Below are 15,920 nucleotides of genomic sequence, written 5' to 3' on the forward strand. Positions count from 1 at the left end.
GGGATGCAAGAATGTCTCAATATATGCAAATCATTCAATGTGGTATATCATATTAATAGAATGCAGGAAAAAATATCAGGAATCATCTCAATAGATATGGGAAAAGCATTTGGTAAAACTGAAATTCATTTTTGATTAAAAACTCTTAACAATCGAGTATAGAAGGATTGTACCTCAACATAATAAAGGCCTTATATGACAAGCGCATAGTTAACACCAGACTAAGCAGTGAAAGCTTACTAGCTCTCCTTTAAGATCTGGAACAAAAAGGATGCTGTCACCCCTCCTATTCAACAAGGTACTGGAAGTTCTAGCTAGAGCAATCAGGCAAGAAAGAGTTAAAAAATAAGTAAAATTAGAAAGAAAGAAGTAAAACTGTCTCAATTTAAAGATGACATGATTTTAAATATAGAAAACCTTAAAGGCTGTTGGATATAATCAACAAATTCAGTAAAGTTGCAAGATAGAAAAACATACAAAAATCACTAGTGTTTCTATACATTAGCAACAAATCTGAAAAAGAAATAAAGAAAATGATCCCATTTACAATAGCATCAACAAGAATAAACTTAAGTAGGAAAATGAAACATCTCCACTTTAAAAACTATAAGACACTGGGGTACATGGGTGGCTCAGTTGGATAAGCGTCTGACTCTTGGTTTCAACTCAGGTCATGATCTCATGGTTTGTGGGTTCTGGCCCTGTAAAGGTCTCTGTGCTGACAGCACAGATCCTGCTTGGGATTCTCTCCCTCTCTCTCTGCCCCTCCCCCACACTCGCTCACTCTCTCTCTCTCAAAATAAACTTTTTAAAAATTAAAAAAAAAAAAACTATTAGACACTGATGAAAGAAACTGAAGACACAAATAAATTCAAGAGCATCCCATATTCATGGGTTGAAAAAAAAGATACTGTTAATATGTCAATACTACCACAAATCATCTATAGATTCAATGCAATCCCTATCAAATATCCAATGCCATTTTTTTCTAATGTCACTTTTTACAGAAGTAGAAAATAATCCTAAAATTTATATGAAACTGCGAATGAGCCCATATAGCCAAAGCAATCATGAGAAAGAACAAAGCAGGAGGTATAATACCTTCTGATCCAGCTGTATTATAAAGTTATAGCAATTAAAACAGTGTGGTACTGTCATAAAAACAGACACAGACCAATGAAACATGATTGAGAGTCCAGAAATAAACCCAAGAATATATATCATCAAGTTATATTTGGTAAAGGAGCCAAGAATAATAAGTAAAAGAGTCTCTTTAATAAATGGTTCTAGAAAAATTGGATATTCACATGTAACAGAATAAATCTGGACCCCTATCTTACACTACTCACAAACATCAACTGGAAGTGTATTAAAGACTTAAATAAAGACCTAAAAACCATAAAAGTCCTAGAAGAAAATATAGGAAAAAATCTCCGTATCATGGATCTTGGCAATGGATTCTTGGAGACACCTAAAGCACATGCAACAAAATGAAAAATAAACAAGTCGTACTATATCAAACTAGTACTATATCAAACTATATCAAACCAACAGAATGAAACAATCAACATAATGAAAAGATAATCTATGCAATGAGAAAAAGTATTTGCAAACCAAAGATCTGATAAGGAGTTAATATCTAAGATATGTATAGAACTCCTACAATTCAGTAGAAAAACCACAAGCAACCCTATTCAAAAACAGGCATTTTTCCAAAGAAGATATACAAATGGCCAACAGGTACCTGAAAAGATGCTCAATATCAGTAATCATTAGGGAAATGCAAATCAAAACCACATGAGATATCACCTTATGTCTGTTAGAATGGTGAGCATCAAAAACACAAGAAATAGTAAGTGCTACTGTAGAGTAAAGGGAACCCTTGTGCACTACTGCTGGGATTATAAATTGGTGTGGCCACTATAGAAAATAGTATGGTGATTCCTCAAAAAATTAAAAATAGGATAACCATATGATCCAACAATCCCACTTCTGTGAATATATCTGAAAGAAATAAAAACACTAGGTTGAAAAGATATCTGCACCACATATTCATAGCAGCATTATTTACAATAGGCAAGACATGGAAACAACTTAAGTGTCCACTGATGAACAAAAAGAAGTTTTGTTCATAAATATGCACACAATGAAATATTCAGCCATTAAAATTAGGGAATCCTGTCGCTTATGACAACATGGATGGACCTTCAGGGCATTATATTAAGTGAAATGCCAGCAGTGAGATAAATACTGATGATCCCACTTATATATGGACCCCCCCCCCCAAAAAAATAGAAGAGATCAGGTTGTGGTTAACAACCTAATAAACCAATAAACCAACCTAATAAAGTGGTTAACACTTTATTAGATATATGAAAGTTGTTAAAGTAAATCCTAAGAAGTTTCATTATAAGGAAAAAATGTGTATTTTACATATTTTTCTATCTATATGAGATGACGGATGTTAACTAAACTTATTGTGGTAAAAATTTCATGATATATGTAAATCAAATCATTGTACCATACACTCTAAACTTACACAATACTGTATATCAAATATGTTTCAATAAATCTGGAGAAAAATGCAAAAATGAGAGACTGTCCATTACCAATGTGATCATTTTAATAATACTTAAACTAGCTATTTTGTAACATTTATAGCAAAATGGTAACAATTTATATTGATGTATCAAATTTAGTTAAGAATCTAAGAATGTGATACAGCATATAAAAAATTTTAGTAAGAAGCTTGTAATAACTAAAATTCTCAAGAGAATAAGAATGAAAAATGGTTTAGAGAAAAATCAAATAATCCTCCACTATCTCCATGGATTATATGTAAAGCATTCCAAGAAATCTTCATTAGTTATCTTACTTTATTTATTTGTTTGTTTGTTTTGAGAGAGAGGGTGTGAGTGGGGGAGGGGCAGAGAGAGAGGGAAATAGAGAATTCCAGGCAGGCTACATGTTCTCAGCACAAAGCCCAGTGCGGGCTAAATCCTATGCCATGGGATCATGACCTGAGCTGAAATCAAGAGTCCAATACTTAACTGACTGAGCCACCCATGCTCCCCTAGTTCTCTTACTTTTAAATCTCTTGGCAAAAGATTTTATAAATATCTTTAGTAATCTTCTTTAGTATTTGCTTAGCTGTTGGGTCTGAAATTTCCTTGTGATTCTTAATTCTAACCTACAAATATTCTTCTATAGCTTTTGCTGTGTGACTACACATAATTGAATGAAAAATTTTACCTGTGAAGTAAACAAATGATTGATGGTATTCAGGATCCCCAAAAGAAGATTCTGTAGCCTGTAATAATTATAAATCTGGGACATTGTTTAAAGAATATAGCCTATTTGTGGAATTCAATCATCTTTGTAACATGTTGGTTTAACTAGTGATTAAGTACTTTCTATTCATTATTCCTCCTCACAATTGAAACTGACTACATTATAAGTAAGTATGAAGACTTTACATTGAAATGTACCTGGGTTTGAGCCTAAGTTCTAGTTACCAGTGTAATTGAGCTTGAATTCAATATATATAAGAGAGGGATAATTATACCTATCTCCCAAGATTGATGTAAGTATTAAATGAGTTGATCATAATAAAAGTGCCTAGGGTATTACCTGATATAAAATAGATACTAAAGACATTTAATTTTTACCCCCCACCCCCAAACTGTTAGGAGTAAAGACAGTCATATCAAAATCAGTTTCCCATCTCAGCTAGAATTATTCCAATTTTGAAGGAAAAAACTGACATCAATTCAATTGCCTCCCTCTTCCTTGCAGGCACCTCCGAGTTTGATTGTTAGTCTGCACGCTATCTGACTTGAGCATGCATACACATATTTTAAGTAGTCCCAATGCTTTGTAGAATACACCACAGGAATCACATCCTGCTGTCACTGTCAATGTGAAATGGCTCTGTGACTTCCCTGATAGGACTGAGAAAGTGTATCCACACACGCACTTCCTTCAGGGAAATTCTCAGTTGGAGACTCCCCATGTGCTCAGATTTGTTTCCTAATACACAGGTCTATTACCCTCAGACATCTGGACACTGCAGGATGGCTATGAAGAACAGTTTAATGTGAAATGCAGCAAAAGTATTTTGACAGATCTCTTTTCTTTCCAAGTGAACCTTGTCATGGAAAAGAAAAGGGAAATTTAGAGCAAATAATTCTACTAGTAACTGTCTCCATTGGTTCCACTGGCCTAGAATATGTTTGAGAATAAAGATGCTATTTTGAAGGTATATTTAATGTTTTGTTCCTCTTTATTTGGATTCTTAAAAATAATCTTTGAACTTGTTTATTTCACTCTACTACAGTGTGACGTGCTTTTGAGGGAAGCTTTGAATCTTACTCAACATTGTATCTTTGGAGTATATTGAGTCCTTGGGTAAGTAAACAAATTATTGAAGCATAGAATTATTAATAATGAATATCAAATAATTTCTGATATCGATGTCCTTTTCTTCTCACCTAATTTTATTCTTAATAATCTATAATCTTGAACTACTTTCACTTTTCTTTTAGTTCATCCAAGCTGAAGTTTATATAACTTTGTCATTTCCATAGCCTGTCTTTTCCTACTGGTCGAAATCAAAAAATAATAGGTCTTTGTATTGATTTGCTTATCATTCTTCTACACACAAATTCCACTTAATTCCCTATTTTCTCAATATTAAACATGTGATATTTGTCATCTGTCTATTTGACAAAGACAAATTAGTTCTACTCACGCTTACAGAGGATACCAGCTATTTCAAAGCCCTCTGCTGAATGCTGCAGTTGGTAAATATATAAAGAAGGAAAAAAAAGTTGCTCTCAAATAGCATACAGTCTTGTAGAATTTATGAAAAATGTATATGAATACACAAATATTTTGGGGATTGGGATTTGGACCAGTAAAAATCTGTAAAAATCAGGGGTGACATTCTAAACAGAGGAAAAAGGCACTTACTGAAGTTTATAATTGAGATAAAAGAGAGAAGTTCTATAAACTATGATGAGCATATTGTGCTCAGAAAATAAAATTTACATGTTTTTGTAGCTTGAGAACTTCATATGCCAAGGGATTCTGAAATATTAAAATCAAATAAGTTATATTTAACTCTTCCACTTTTATATCCCAACCAACAGGTGGAAATCAAACAAAGACCAAGATTCTGAAGAAAAAAATCCTGCTGAATTCATTTCATCCCTTCTCCTCCTCCTTTGTAGATATTATGATTTCTCAGTTTAATGTCTTGTTTGTAAATGAATAAATGTATCAAAGGGGGCTATGTAATGAATGGGATTTTAAAAAATAAAGCCATATGCTTGCATTTTTCAAAAAGCATCATTTCAAACTTTGGCTTCAGTTGGTGAAAACATCAATATCTTTATTTATTTATTTATTTATTTATTTATTTATTTATTATTATTTTTTAACCTATCGAATGGTATTACCAACTAAATATAAGTGATGCTAAGGAATCCGGCATGATTGGTTCCAATTATGGAGACAGGTAAGCCAAAGAGACAGATTAACATCAGATTATATTTTAGGAAATAGGCAATTTTTGAACAGTGGGGAAATGTTACTCAACTTAATTTAACTTTGCAGAAAATTGCTATAGGCTTACAATACTTGTACGAGGATTTAGTACATTAGAACAAGAAGCATGTTGGGAGAGGCGAGCAAATTACAGTGGACAAATGAGGTCACTGTAGTGTGATTGGGGCAATAAAAGTGAATTGTAGCAAATGCGCTGTTTTACATTTTCCCTCACACAGACTGAGTTCTCTAAAGAATTCACTGATTCAAAACAGGCAAAACCGTGTAAAAATCTACAGCTACAATGGCTATCACAGCTGTAGCAGAATACTCTCCTACTGTGGTGATTCCTGTAGTTAATCCTTCATAGCATGAGCTATGTTGCTTCTGTAGCCGACTAATTTGCAGTGACTGTATGCAGCTGTTATTACGGAAAGCACCCAAGTTAAGCAGTAAGGTCATTTCCTAGCTTCAGCTTAGTGAACGTGTCCATGATCAATTACCTTCTGTAATTTGGAGCAGCCAAAGCTCTGGTTGTATTTCATTTTATTCCAGAAAGAAATAAATATTGTGTGTCGCTGGAATAGGCTGGACAAAACAGGTGGAACAAAATAATGTTATCAGTGAGTGGGATATAAAAGGAGTAAATTGGTCTTCTACATTTTATAATCATACTATTTCATTACCGACATAAAATATGGGCCCTGGAATTATTATGATCATTTATTGTCCAAACTTTTAGAGGACATCTTCTATGTGCCAGATACTTTGCTAGATGTTAGAATGCAAAAAAAAAAAAAAAAAAAAAAAAAAAAAAAAAAAAAAAAAAAAAAAGAAAGAAAGAAAGAAAAGAAGAACCAAGACATAATTTCTGACTGAGAAAAGTCTGCAGAACAATGAGAGAGAGAGAAAAAAAAGGAAGGAGGTTATAGGTACTCTGTAATATTATAGGGTAAATAAAATATACTTTAAAGACAAGTCTGGATCTAAAAGCTGATTCAGCCACATTCTATTTTAAGTATCTTGAGCAAGTAGCTTAGGCTTTCTGAGGCTAAAGTTTTTCATATATAAAATAAGGGGCAATGAGAAAGCCTGTATTTTGAGAAGACAATGATCTCAATGGATTCCAAAAGAGGATCTGAAGGTAAATACATTGACTTAGAAGACACGGGTAAATAATAGTAAAAAGATTCTAGGAGAACACTATAATAAAAAGAGAAGAAAACCAATAACTCAATTAATACCAACACTTGGGATTGATAAAAGAAAAAAAGCAGCCAGCATAGAATAATAAAGAGAGGCAAGAGAAATCAATAGACAATCACTATAGACTGAAGGAATGGAAGATAAGGAAAGATCAATAGCTCTGACTTACAGGTTAGATTCAAAACAAAGATGGGAAGAGATGCTTTATACTCAATTCATGGATGTTCTTTAGTATTTCCCTGACCACATCATTGCTCAGAGATAAAGGTGGAAATGCAAAACATGGGATAATAGAATGAGCACTGGACTAGTACTCAAAAGAATTACTACTAGCTGTTTCACTTAAAACAATTATTTTAACTTCTCTCATCCTAACCATTCTTCTAACCAGGCTTATCAAGATAAAATTCATACAAAATATGTTGATATACTCTATAAGTGACTACACAGCACAGATTTCAACATATTAATAACATCATAAAGTATAATCGTTATTAAAATAAAATGCTACATATTCCAAGATATTTTAAGTGTACCCTTAATTCATTAGTAAGAATAAACACCAGTTTTAATTTGGATTATTAGTGTTAACTCTTCTCCACTTGACTCTGGGACAGGCTCTCTACCTATGCATGCTCTTTGTACCTTGCCAATCCAACCTGTTATGAGTAACTGATAAGCTAATTGCTTTCAATAGGTGATCCAACAATCATCTCAAAATTCTGAAAAGATAGTTCATTAAATTGGAATCCGAAACACAAATATTTTACCAAATGGAAAAAAGAAAAAACTCATTTATTCACACAGAGAATTTAGAATCACTTTTCAAGTTCCAGAATATATCATTAGGAATTTTAGAGGAATTAAATCAAAGCATAGCTAAAAACTGGGGGAAATGATGTGTAGACAAGACTTAGTCTTCCCATTCAACAAAATCACCTATCTCATATTATTTTCACCTTCTATTTCTTAATATAGTTTAAAATTTTCTTCTCGACAGTTTTATTACTTTCATGAAAGAAGTCTTGCTTCCATCAGATTCCCAAATGGATTACTGCTGGTATATAGAAAGCTATTGACTTTTTTATTCATATGGTAAACATCTTTGTGAACTCTTTTTTTTTTTTAACTTCAAATGGATTTTCATTTTAGTTCTTTGAGTTTTCTATTTAGGTCATCATAATGTCCTGAAAGATGATTATTTTCTTGTTACCAAAGGTTTTAATTCATATAAATATTACCTGTCTTACTGCATTAACTAATACTTCTAGAACAATATGAAATAATTATGGTGGTAATAGTCACTTTGTCCTGTTTCTACCTTTACATAATAATAGAATCAAGATGTTACTTTCTGAAATTGTGTCTATTATCTATATCAAATTAATAGTCATGTATAAGATTAATACGATATTAATCGTTTGAAAATTGAATTAAGTGTGTAAGCATTGATCCAAATATTCCAACTTGCAAGATTAATAGGAAAGTCATCATCTTTTTGGTGGCTGTGTTAGCCAGGATACTCAAAATAACAGTCACTTAAATATATAAGTTCACAGCTCTGTTATGTGGCACTCTGGGTTTAAGCACTGCAGGGCTGACCCTGTAGCTCCTTTTGCAGGCAAAGCACACTCACCACCTTCATCCGCAAGGCACAAGGTGGATTGCCACCATGTCTGTTTTGCAAACCACAAAATGGAAGGAGAGACAGGAAGAGCACTCTTTAAGTACTTGACCTGATGGAAGAATTCATCATTTTACATACCTCCAACGGACAGAACTTAATTCTATGGCCAACTTGGCTGAAAAATGTATTAGTTAGCTAAGCAGCCATGTTCCCAGGTTAAAATTCTATTTACAATATCTAAGTAAGGGAGAACGGGTATAGGGACTCAAGGAAGACAGCCAACAGTCTCTGCCAAAATCTGACAGAATTTTAAGATATTAGCCAATGGTAATTTTTTCGCCCACTTTCTTGTACCATTTGCTCTCTGTCAACTTTGCCCCCAATTTAGTATGTGGCAATCACTGTCTTAGAGAAAAGATAATGCCCAAAGTAGGAGAAAATACAGAAGCATAATTTTTAAATTTTGAAACCTCAGCCTTGACTCAGTGCGCAAACTCTTTTCCATAAATATGCATAATACACATAAGTATTTATAAAACAGTAAGGGGCAGTAGACAAAGGTGGGTGAAAAAGAAAACACTGTACCCTTACTGATCACTCACATGGGGGGAGGTACAGAAGAGGGCATAGGTTTACAGAACTTTACGTGTCACCTAGTTCCTCCTTCGCTCTTGAGGAGAGGGCAAGCAAACTCCGTACCTGTTCTAGTCAATCTCCGATCTAACACAGAAATATTTACAGGTTATAAAAGTTTAATCGAGCCACCCAGGTGGCTCAGTCTGTTCGCCGTTCAACTTTGGCTCAGGTCATGATCTCATGGTTCATGGGTTCAGGCCCCGTGTCGGGCTCTGTGCCTGCTTCCTATTCTGTGTCTCCCTCTCTCTCTCTGCCCTTCCCCCACTCACATTCTGCCTCTCTCTAAAAAGTAAACATTAAAAACAATTAAAAAACAATTTAAAAAGTCTAATCGTGTCTGATATTAAATCTTCAACATTACATTGTAAACAAAAGTCTGCCTCCTTTATGCCAGTTTTCATCTAATTTAGTTTTGGAATCTATAGTCGGGGACTCTAAGTGTGTTTGGTTTCTTTCCTTCCCCTTTTGTCCTTGGCTTCCCCTGAATTTACTCTGTCATGTCTGGTTACGGCAAGGCTGGAGTCAGGAAAAAGGAAAGGGTAGAAAAGATCCTACTAGATTGGTACAGTTGTACTGGCTTCAGTACTCCTACTCTGTAACATGTGCTCAAATGCTGACTTTACCTTTTTGGCTCTTGTTTTTTGTGTTAGACTACAGCCACTTCTTAGCCCCTGGATTTCAGTGGGATCATCTCCACAAAGACTCTCTCCATTGGGACTCATGATTTTCTTTTATCATCTAAACACCGTTTTCTTGCTGGGAGTCCAACTCTAGAAAATGAGAAATGCACTCTGCCTCCAATGGGTGGAAGTGAAGCTTATACCACAGTGCCTCTCTCTCCACACTCCAACCAGTCTCATGCCTGTTAGGCATACGGGGTTATTTCCTGGTACTCTTCAAATCCACATATTGAAGCTCTCCATCTGTGTTCTCTTAAGCAATTCTCAGATTGCTTAGGGTAGGAGGAGCACTGAGAGGGAGAAGAGAGGGAATGCACATAGTATTGAGTTTGGTTATTTCCATCAGAAGCAGCCTCCCTTCATATAGCTTTGGCATGAACGTGAGAGGATGGCAGAATCCGTGCTGCAATTCATTTCCCTGGCCTGCTGAGCTGATCTGCATCTATACTCCCCCTGGCTCCTGGGATCACTATAGTATCTCTGAAACCAGGGAAAGTTCCACCTAACACTCTGTCACAGCAACAGGGATTCAATTATATAAGGTCATGAGTACCAGAAGAGGACTGTGGGCTTGGACAATAATAAAGTTTGAAAATTTCGTAAAGGGAAGAGTCATGAGAAATCTTGAGAAGATATTTCTATCAGCAGAAAATAGGAAAAACTAGCAAATGGGGGTTCAATGTGGGGTCCAAAAACTATGGATTTGGAGGCTATATAAATTACTCTCTTACATCTTTTACTTTATACTTTACTTGAGTGAAGAAGAAAAAATGAAATAAGGAACCAGCCAATAAGATTGCCGGTTTATCTTTACTATCTTGAAATTGGGTTTAGCAAAACTTGTGAAAAGCTAGCTCTAGTACTTATACTGGAAAACAGTTAATTTAGGGCTTTAGTAAAGTATACTCTACTACAGAGACTCTATTAGGGTGGTTTGGAGGGAGAAAAGCAAAAATAACTACTTGAAAATATGAAGACTTATTTACAAGAAAGAGAAAACACAATCATAACAAAACTTCGCAAGTTGCCTGCAAAATGTGTGATAATGGCAGAGACTAACACTCTGCTCAGGCTAAGAAAAACTGGAACAGTTGCCCAACACATGTTACTATGCTGCTCTTTTTGCCGTAGCTAATTTCTTATTTATGACAAAATCTGTATTGCCTTAGGCAGTTACTTAAAATCTCATTATGGTGAATACTTGGAAGTTTTAGAAACAAAATAGGAGCATTACCAATAAATATTGATTGTAGTCCTAAGTGAATGTGTATGAACTTCATTGCTTTATAAAAAAAGAAAGAGAGATCATATACTCTGATAGGTTCAACAGAAATTATACAGGTGTTAGTGTTTTTCATTTGGCTTTTGATTGGAGTGTTATTACATTTTTGTTTATATTGTTCATTTAGTGCTAACACAAATTTTAATACATGTCTAAAGGTGAGTCATTTTTATTCATCCTTTGTTAGGAATTACATTTGCTAATACTGCATATCCATTCCCTTAAATGGACTATGATTTAAACCACTTTTCTCTGCATGAATTGTTCAAGCTTGAGAAAGATCACACATTCAAAACAAAGTACATTCAAATGATAGCATTAGAATACATAATCTTATACCTTTTCATTAAATCCTTTAGAAACTATGATACACTTAAAAATAAATTGTGAGTTTTTTGAAGGGGGGAAAGGCAGAGAGAGACAGTGGAAGAGAGACTGAATCCCAAGCAGGCTCCACACCGTCAGTACAGAGCCTAATGTTGGACTCAATCTCAACAACTATGAGATCATAGCCTGAGCCGAAATCAATAGTCAGACGCTTAACTGAGCCTACCAGGTGCCCCCAAAATAAATTTTGTAATTAGGTTTTTCATGATTAACTTTTTAAAATTAATCACTTGGTTGATCTTGAAAAGCATGCTGGGTTCATCATATCCCTCTATTTGCAGGATATTACATATTATAGACCCATTAAAGATACCTCTCCTATTATGTCTTATTTTGTTCACAGTAATTTTGTCTTTCTTGCCCAAACCTCACTCCCATGCTACTCCCCCACAGGCACCCACAATAACATGTTTAGTATATATCCTTATACCAGCATTACCTTGAAATCAAAGCCAAACAAAGGCACCACAAAAAGAAAAACTACAGGACAATATTCCTGTTGTACACAGATGCAAAAATCCTCAACAAAATATTAGCAAATGACATTTAACAATTCTTTAAAAGAATCATTTAACATGATCAAGTAGGTTTTATGCTGGGATACGAGGATGGTTCAATATTTGCAAATCAGTTAATATGATACACCACATCAACAAAACAAAGGATGAAAATCATATGAACAGGACATCCAGGGAAGATGTAACAGTAGGGGCAACCTAGGCTCACTTCCTTCCATGGATACAACTAGATAACACTCTCATAAGTGTAAATACCTGAGAAAATTATCCAAAAACTGACAGAATAAAGTCCACAATGAAATGTAAAGAGGCCACATGGCAGAGGGTAGAAAGGGCAGAAACAGAGTCAGGAACCAAACAGATTGTGGGAATGTATACGGTAGGGAGCAACACCTCTGGCAGGGCAAGGGGGGAGAAATAGATGATCACACCAGGCTTAACACACAGGAAAAATGATTACCCATAACGTTGACTTTGTGCACAAGAGGGGCCAAATTTCATGAGCTCTTACAACCAGTAGGACTTAAAATATGGAATTTTTAAAAATCAGCAGTCTCAGCTCTGGGAGAGCTGAGAGGGTGAGAAGAAATGGAGTCCCCTCCGTTAAAGAGACAGCACAACAAAGAGGCAATGGAGATACAACACAAAAGCAGCAGTTTGAAAGATACCTACCTAACGTCTGAGCACACTACATGACTCATTGCACTGTGCTTCTGCTAATCCACCCATCTGGACAGCCTGCCTCAGTCCAGACACTGCAGTGCCCCTCCCACAGAGGACAAGGGCATGCAAAGTTTTCTAGCACTGCCACAGTGTCCCACCTTCACCTGCCATGTGCTTCCAGGGATCCACCCCTCCAGACAGCCCACCACAATCCCAGTGCTACAGGGCCTCTACTGCACAGGACCAGGCATGCAAAGGTTGCTAGTAGCACTGCCCAGCCTCCCACACTGTGCATCAATGGATCCATCCTCTCCAAAAATCTCTTGACCAGAGAATATTCAGAGCAGTGCTACAGGCCTGGAAGTGTGCAATCAGCCCCCACAGTGGCTGGTACCACTCCAAAATGACCACTGCCCCAGAGGGAGGGAGAGATAATCACACACACAAGTCAGACTGGGGCCCCAGTAGAAGGCTAGAGGAACAGAAGCAGTTAGACTACAGGCCCTGCCCACCAATGAAAGATTCACAGAGGACAACACAAGGAAAGTACGTGACAGTTTGGTGCTACTGCATCTCTGGTAAATGCCTGGTCTGACTCAACTCAAGCCTAAGGTGGCCCCAGACTGACCCAATAATATCACAGGAACCAAGTACTGCACACAACAGGAAAAGAGAGGCATTGATGATGACCGGATGCAGAAAAGATAAAAAGTGACTGAGCCACAACAGCAAAGCACACACATAACACACAAGACACATCTCTGAAGCACCAGGTTCTAGCAAACAGGGAACACAGGGATCTATAGGACCTTTTCTTCATAAGGCCATTACTTTCAAGAGCAGGAGACATAGCTATCTTTCCTAACACAGAGAAACAGGCACAGTTAGACACATGAGGAGACAAAGGAATATATCCCAAATGAAAGAACAGGACAAAAACACAGCAAGAAACCTAAACAAAATGAAGATAAGTAATATGCCTGACAACGAATTGAAAGTAATGATCATAAAGATACTCACTGGATTTGAGAAAAGAATGGAAGACATCAGTGAGACCCTTAGCAATGAGATTAAAAATAACCCATCAGAGATGAAGAACACAATCAAGTGAAATTAAAAATAAACTAGATGGAGGGGCACCTGGGTGGCTCAGTTAAGCATCCAACTTCAGCTCAGGTCATAATCTCATGGATCGTGGGTTCAAGCCCCGCATAGGGCTCTGAGCTGACTGCTCAGGGCCTGGAGCCTGCTTCGGATTCTGTGTCTCCCTCTCTCTCTCTGCCCCTCCCCCTCTTGAGCTCTCCCTCTCTCTCAAAAATAAACATCAAAAAAATTTTTAATGCACTAGATGGAATAAATAGTAGACTAGACTAAGCAGAAGAACAAATCAGCTACCTGGAGGACAGAGTAATGAAAAGTAATCAATCTGATCAGCTGAGAGAAAAAAAAATTATGCAAAATGAGAATACAACTAGAGAACTCAGCAACACGATCAGGCATGATAACATTCACATCATAGATATCCCAGAAAGAGAAAAGAAATAAAAAGGGGCAGAAAATTTATTTGAAGAAATAATAGCTGAAAACTTCCCCAATCTGGGAAAGGAAACCAAAATCCTGACCCAAGAGGCACAGAGATCCCAAAACCAAGTCAATCCATAGAGGTCCACACCAAGACACATAATAATTAAGATGACAAAAAGTAGTGATAAAGAGAGAATTTTAAAAGCAGCAAGAGAAAAGAAAGAAGTTACATACAAAGGAAATTCCATAAGGCTATCAGCTGATTTTTCAACAGAAACATTTCAGGCCAGAAGGAAGTAGCATTATATTTTCAAAGTGCTGAAAGGAAAAAAATCTGCAGCCAAGAAAACTCTATCCAACAAGTCTATAATTCAGAATAGAAGAAATAAAGAGTTTTCCAGACAAGAAAAAGTTAAAGGAATTTATGACCACTAAAGCAGCCCTACAAGAAATATTAAAGGGGACTCTGCGTGGAAAGGAAAAGCCATAAGCAACAGTAAGGAACATAGGAAGCACAAAAGCAGTAAAAATAAGTATATCTGTAAAATTCAGTCAAACAATCACAAAATAAAAAGATGTAAAGTATGACACCATATACTCTACCTAAAATGTGAGGGGGGGGGGAGAGGAGTAAAGAATGGGTTCAAACTTAAGCAAATATCAACTTAATATAGACTGCTATATACTGAAGATATTCCATATAAACCAAATGAACATCACAAAACAAAAACAAGTAATATACAAAAAAAGGAAAAAATCCAAGTATATCACTAAAGAAAGCCAACTAATCATTAGTGAAGAAAGCAGGAGAAGGAATGGAGAAAAATCACAAAAACAACCATAAAACAAGTAACAAAATGGCAATACATACCTATCAATAATTACTTGAATGTAAATGGACTAAATGCACCATTCAAAAGACACAGGGTGATAAAGTGTATAAAAAAACAAGAGCCATCTATATGCTGCCTACAAGAGACTCAATTCAGACCTTAACACACATGCAGATTAAAAGTGAAAGGATAGAGCAGCATTTATCATACAAATGGATGGGAAAATAAAGAAGGGTTGCATACTTATATTGGACAAAAGAGACTTTAAAACAAAGGAAAGAGACAAAGAAGGACTATATAATAATGAAGGGGACAACCCAACAAGAAAATATAACAACTGTAAATATATAAGCACCCAATATGGAAGCATTCAGATACTTAAAGCAGTTATTAGCAAACATAAAGGAAGTAATAAATAGTAATACAATGATAATAGGTGACTTTAACACCACACTTAGACTGATGGGCAGATCGTCCAAACAGAAAATCAACAGGGAAACAGTGGCTTTGAATGACATATTGGACCAGATGAATTTAACAGATAGATTCAGAACAGTCCATCCTAAAACAGCAGAATTCAGATTCTTTTCAAGTGCACATGGAACATTCTCCAAAAGATCACATACATATATGGCCACAAAACAAGTCTCAAACTCAAAGAGATGAAAGTCATTCCATAAATCTTTTCTGACCACAACATTATGAAACTAGAAACCAACCAAAGAAAATATGTATAGTAGAAATACATGGAAGCTAAATAACATGCTGCTAAACATTTAATGGGTCACTGAAGAAATCAAGGAGAAAATAAAAAAAATATGGAAACAAATGAAAATTAAAATACAATGGCCCAAAATCTTTGGGATGCAGCAAAAGCGGTTCTAAGAGGGAGGTTTATAGTAATACAGGCCTACCTCAAGAAGCAAGAAAAATCTCAAATAAACAACCCAACCTTATACCTAAAGGAGCTAAAAATAAATAAAACCTCAAATCAGTAGAAGGAAGGAAATAATAAAA

The 15,920-nt window shown here is 35.7% G+C and overlaps 1 long non-coding RNA gene across 1 annotated transcript; it reads left to right on the forward strand.

Annotated features, from left to right (window-relative positions):
• The first annotated feature begins 1,130 nt into the window (after window positions 1–1,130).
• On the forward strand, window positions 1,131–15,399 carry LOC115506485. Its single transcript, XR_003966401.1, has 3 exons — window positions 1,131–1,145; window positions 2,121–2,122; window positions 15,298–15,399. It is a non-coding gene; the product is annotated as an uncharacterized LOC115506485 (long non-coding RNA).
• The last annotated feature ends 521 nt before the right edge of the window (window positions 15,400–15,920 follow it).

This window comes from Lynx canadensis, chromosome F2, assembly GCF_007474595.2.
Source record: "Lynx canadensis isolate LIC74 chromosome F2, mLynCan4.pri.v2, whole genome shotgun sequence".
Lineage (NCBI taxonomy): Eukaryota > Metazoa > Chordata > Mammalia > Carnivora > Felidae > Lynx > Lynx canadensis.